Source organism: Zootoca vivipara, chromosome 7, assembly GCF_963506605.1.
Source record: "Zootoca vivipara chromosome 7, rZooViv1.1, whole genome shotgun sequence".
In the NCBI taxonomy this organism is placed as follows: domain Eukaryota; kingdom Metazoa; phylum Chordata; class Lepidosauria; order Squamata; family Lacertidae; genus Zootoca; species Zootoca vivipara.
This window is the reverse complement of record NC_083282.1, coordinates 55,091,949-55,097,948: the sequence shown is the minus strand read 5'-3', so window position 1 is coordinate 55,097,948 and position 6,000 is coordinate 55,091,949. Positions and strand designations below refer to the sequence as shown.

The following is a 6,000-nucleotide window of genomic DNA, read 5'->3' as shown; positions in this document are numbered from 1 at the left end:
CCTTGTTCTCCCCGTGTGCTCCCTCACCCCACGGCGCACGCCTGGGCACGATCTCTGGAAACTTCCACCCGAACGCCCAGAGATGGCAGCCTTTGCCTGGAGACAGCTGCTCTCCTGAAGCCTGGGCTCTGGCTGCCAGCAGCCTGCTCTGACTGCTCTGACACCATCACCTGCCTCTTGCCTCTTGCCACGCAGGCAGGGTCCCTCTCCCGGGTTGTTTACCACAGCGAGGCGACTGGTGCCTCAGGAGTTAAGTGGCAAAGCAGGCAGGAGCTGATTCAGGTGGGTGGCACATTGCAGTGACAAGACTCCAGCTAGAGGGAGGGAGGGAGTCTAGAGGGAGAGGAGGCGGAGGAGGGAGGTGTACACGGTGGTGGTGGCGGCGGCAGAGAGAAAAGGAGAGAGAGAGAGATCGCAAATAAGATGTAAGAGAGGGGAAAGGAAAGAGGATATTTCTCCCCGCCGCTTCCCCAACAACTAGCTGGAAAGGAGAGAGCGAGAGCGAGACGAGAGCGCGCGCAGGGAACGAGGAAGGAGAGAGCCTCGGAGGCAGAGTCCTCGCCTGCTATCCCCTCCGTCCGGGTGGGGGAGTCTGGGCAAGCTCCCGAGCTTCGTCTGGGCCCTAGAACCGCACCGCCCCCCACTTGCCGCCGCCGCCAGCCTCCTTGTGTCTGCCAACTCCAAGGATCCGTCTGAGCCAGATGTGCGTGCCTCGATGGCAGGGAGCAGCAGCTAGGAGGAGAGGAGAGAGGAGAATCCAAGGGTAAGTTGAGCTCCTTGTCCTTTACCCGTGGCGGGGGGCATTTGAGGGGGGTGGCAGGTAGGGGGACTTACCGACGGGGAGGGAGGTTTGATTTGACGGACACCCTCGCTGGGTGGGTTTCGCCCGCGCGCTCTCTCCTGTTCTGGGAGAGGCAGAAGCGAGGAATGGGGTTCGCGCGGGGATGAAGCCGCTGCCTTGTCGCTCTAGTGTCTCGGATGGTCTGTTTTTGGGTGCGGGGAACTGATAAGAAAGTCAAGGCTGGAGGGAGACGGACTAGGTGGGAAAGAGGAGGGCGCTAATCGACTGCGAACTTTCGATCCAAATTTCGCGCCCGGTGGCGGCGTGGATCCGGAGTCGATCCTCTGGAATCCGAGGCAGCTGTACAGAGCGGGCGTTCTGATCCAGGTGTGTCCGGGTCTCTCTTTCTCTCTCACACATGCACATACACACACACTTATCCAAGGAGATCCGGAGTGGCTCCCATGGAGGGGGTGGTCCCCGTGTGGGGTGTGTGTGTGGGGGTGAGGTTGACACCGGTCGTCTACATGTAGTCACAGGATCCAGCCTCCACTCCCCTGGCGGAGAGGCTGAGGCTCACTTGGCCCCGTGCATTTCACCCCGACGAACCTTAGGATCTCAAGAGGTTGCCTGGGCTCAGGCCGTCTAGCCTAGCAATCCTGCGATGGTGCCATGAACGAAAAGGGCTCTGATTGCAGACATCATAATACCCAGGAAGAGCTGATCGAGAGAGTGAAGTGTGCGTGTATGTGTTTGTGAGAGAGAGATGAGTGGTGGTGGAATAGGAACTTGGTGCATTAGGAAGCCACATTGGCTTCTGCAGACAAGCCAAAGAACCACCTTCACTCACCATTGCCAGCAGCTTCCTAAAGCCTCCTGCAATAATAACCCGGCGATGGCTGTCTGTCGTCATCCCAGAGAGAGAGCCAGGCTAACCTGCGAGGAAGCGAGCAAGGAAGGCGGTGGGGGTCTGCTCTGCCGAAGAGTTGCTGGCGGAACAAGTGAAGGCGTTGGAGGGGGCTGTGCTTGCTGTCTGGTTCTTTCAGTTCCCTTCCTTGCGTGTGCTTACAGCCCTACCGAACCGTTTCCCTGTTGTAGTTATGGCATATCCTACCCACATGTGAAGAGACTCTGTTCAGCCTTCCCCCTGCAATCCTGCTTCTGATCTGCAACCCATCTTGGGAAAGCAGTGTATCCCCGTGGCGAGGCAAAGGGAGTTTTTCCCAACGGGAGCTTTCGTCACATGAACTAGATCTGTAAATAATTTGTATTTCTTTCACTTCTGTGTTAGATCATGCAGTTAGTTAGATTAGATCATGGCTGTGAAGCAAACCTTCCCTAGTAATGGAGCAGAAGCTCTCTCTAAGGGGAAGGGGGGGCACTGAAAAGGAGGGATATTTTTTTACAGTGAGCATCAGGAAGGCTGTGTGTGCATACCGGTAGTTCCCTCATAGCAATCAGATCACTTGCCCCTCCCTCTTTCTTTCTTTCTTTCTTTCTTTCTTTCTTTCTTTCTTTCTTTCTTTCTTTCTTTCTTTCTTTCTTTCTTTCTTGATGCATGGACCTGTATCTGTCATTCTCTCATCCTTTGCCTAAGGCTGTGTGCACACTATACTTTTAAAGTGCATTCAGCGCACATCCCCTCAAAGACTCCTGGGCTCTGTAGTTTGTTAAGGGTTGCTAGGGATCGTAACTCTGCGAGGGGTAAACGAAGCTGCCCAGAATTCTTGGAGGGGGAGAGAGAATGTGCTCCAAAGGTGTCCGCAAACCTAACTCTCTCTACAAGATCTCCATGTCAAAAGGCTTGTGTTGCAGGGCTACAGAAGGGTCCTCCCCTCTTGCCTCCAATGCAAGGCTCCTGGCACAATGATGCTCTTCTGTCGAAAGGGAGTGTGTTTCTCCTCAGCAGTAGCCGATCCTTTACAGGCTGTTGATGAAGAAGTGAAGGAATTTGACCCAGACTTGTTTTAGCATTTCTTATTAGCATCTCCAGTGTGCGTGTGTGCTGGGGAGGGGGATTTGCACACAGAAATGACGCCCAGATGACTTGCACATCTCACCTTGGAGGTGGGGGGAGAAGTGCATAAAGCAGGAGCACAAGTCAGTCACACTTCCTCCCCCCCCCGATTCTGTTAAATGCCCAAAGCTGCTCTTGGTTCTTGATCTGTATGGTCAGCATGCTCAGCCCTCTCCTCACTAGGCTCCCAGAGTCTCAGGATGTGCTCTTGGAAGGAAACCATAATCAAATGGCTTGGACAGCCACTGCTTATTGCCAGCCAGAGGGAAATTCAGCTCCAAAAGGTTGCCCTCCACTCTTCTAGGATTAGGAGGTACCTGTGGCTTGCTGTCAGAATATCTGGATATCTTGAAAAAGAAGGGTCTTGGTCCTAGGAGGTGGGCAAGTAGATACCTTAGGGACTCAAAGTAAGGCAGATGAGCCTGGAGAGCAACTGCTAGTAGGAAAGTGAGGAAACGGACCTGGAGGTATGCTGAAATTTCTGTGATGATCCTATTTCCCAAGCCAGGTGATGCCAACCCTTATTTAAGCAACAGTCGAGCTGCTGTTTGCCCTTGAGATCAAGGGACTTCTGTGCTCCGCTGAGCATCCGGCAAGAAGGCAGGCACGTAGAAGTGCTTTGCTACGTAAGCAGGGCTAATGCTGCAGTTTGTCCTTCCTTCATCAAGTGGAACAAATTCCATTCTCATCATCACCTGTAGGAGGAAACTCCGGAGTGACTTTCCCCCCTGAATATGAATACTGGAAACCTAGTGCAGAGGACACACCTAGCTATGGCATCAGGAGTTTCCACTGGCAAAATGGGCCAGTGACTGGAAAACAACCTTTTCCCATAGAGCTCCTGCCAGGAGTTCTCTCTGCACATCTTCCCTGTTTGTAGGTCAAGACGTCTTCTCACCACCAAACGAACCTCTTACCTCCGTTCTCCAGCCTCATGATAATATACTGCAGTGTTCCTTGACCTGGTGTTGCTGTTCACCTTGGGGGAAACCACCCTCTTTTAGCTGACCTAGTTCTGCGCTACTCCATAGCCTTACATCTTAGATAGTGACACTTACACTAGATCAGCCATCAGTGTTAAAAGCAAGTGAAAAACTGTTGTTGCTTTGCATTGATACAAAATGACTCCACATGAAGTTTTTGTGCTGACAAAATTTATGGAGCAGGAGAAGCCAGGTAGCAGCAGGGCAGCTGGGTTTCTCAGATCTCTCTACCTTTATATGTGTTGCCTATATATATTATGTATGCTACATCCATCCAAATTCTGGTAAATGTTGCCATGTTTGTGTGATTGTTAATAGAGAGAGAGACAATGGGAAAAGTTAAGTTTCTCCAAATTTTGGCAATAACATATATGCTGGGTTTAAAGCAACCTGGGAAGTAAATGGAAAGATTTCATTAGATTTTGGTAGTGCAATGTTCCAAGAGAATATCAGAGACAACATGGATAGGGGTATTGACTGAACCACTGTTGTTGCTATAGTGTGAGTTATTGCATTTCACTGTATTTAGCTTCAAGCAAAAAAACTGAATTGTTGTGTTGTTGGGCCCAAGGACTCAAGGAAGCAACGAAGCTGTCATGACATCTTCTGTTGGACCAGTTTTGAAATTCTGAAAGACTGACTGGCTCTGGGCAATGTAATTTACTAAAGTTGTTCCACCAGCTTCTAATATCTAGCACTTGTATAACACACCTCTGAGTGTCCAAGCACCTCACATACATTTCCTCCAGCAATTTTTGCAACAACTCTATGTGGCAGATCAGAATTGTTACCATGAGTTCAATGAAACATGAGAATGGCATCTATGTATGTACATTTTGGCAGTGAATGTGGCACTGACTTACAAGAACCTAGATGCAGGGGATATCCTAGGGGGTTCTAGAACTTTCTTCACATGCTCAAAGGCCTCACTACAATGTACACATCAACAATGTCATTATCACATAGCATTTATTACATGCTAGGGGGATTAGCGCATGAGGCCACTGCAGCCTGTGTTGTGAATCTGCATATATTCTTTGAAGTCAGTGCAGTCCAATCTAGCAGGTTTTGCACATATGATAGAAAGGCTGTGAGGCTGTTCTAGAATTCAAGAAATTTTGGAATCCGGCCTGGAAGTTTGTTGCAAAACAGATTTTAAAATCTTCCTCCTCCAAAACCAAGTACCAAGTAATCTATTCATCTCCACGTGCTAGTATACAGACCTCCAAATACCGAGAGCAAAGGTTCATTCTTCGCTACATTAATTTCTTCACATATGTTTTAGGGTTACTTGGTTGGATTTGTTGTTTGTTTGTTTTGGTGTTACCATGTTGGATTTTGTGAATGAGAAAGGTAATGGATTTTATTGGTTGGAGTTTCTTTTAGTGGGAGCAGTTATAGAGTACAAGTTTAAGGCTAATGCCTAAGTATTCACTCCTGTCCAAAGCAGAGTTATATGCTTCTTGAAAGATTCTCTTCAGCTGATGCTGGCTCAGTAAAAGGTGACACCTTTCCGTCCTACATAATCTTACACAGAACTTCCGCATGAGCCCAGTGAAAAGATTTTCCACTGAATTCATTCATGTGATAAAAGGCTTTTTTGAAGAAGAAAAAAAGAAAAAGAAAAGAAAAGAAGAACAAAGAGAGAAGATATTTATTTCTTATCTCATCCTATAGCAGCACAGTTATATTACAGAAACAAGAGGAGTGCTGAGTCCATTGAGGGATGTGAGCTGTGATACATCATAATGTCTCATGAACTGGAGTAACTCAGATCCTGATGTGAGAAAAGGGGATTGTTGATGCAAGTATTATTGATGTCTGTAGCTGCATTTACATAAGAGCTGCACACATTTAGATGTGATTACAGTAGTACCTCGGATTAAGAACTTAATTTGTTCTGGAGGTCCGTTCTGAACCTGAAACTGTACTTAACCTGAGGTACCACTTTAGCTAATGGGGCCTCACGCTGCCACCGCACGATTTCTGTTCTCATCCTGAAGCAAAGTTCTTAACCAGAGGTACTATTTCTGGGTTAGCGGAGTTTGTAACCTGAAGCGTCTGTAACCTGAGGTACCACTGTAACGCATTGCAGGAGGTTGGAGTAGATTTAACTTTGGGGTCCCTTCCAACTCTACACTTCTATGATTCTATGACATATTATAACTGTGTATACTGATAGTGTATACCTGCTTGTGCCCAATGGCCTAGCCCTCAAT

General features: G+C 48.5%; 1 protein-coding gene across 1 annotated transcript in view; it reads left to right on the top strand.

The window, feature by feature from the left end:
• Positions 1-344: 344 nt before the first annotated feature.
• Positions 345-6,000, top strand: part of LRRN2 (leucine rich repeat neuronal 2) — a 154,483-nt gene continuing 148,827 nt past the window's right edge. Inside the window, exon 1 of the mRNA XM_035122489.2 lies at positions 345-763. The gene's annotated coding sequence lies outside the window, so the exon portion shown is untranslated. The remainder of the gene's footprint in view (positions 764-6,000) is intronic.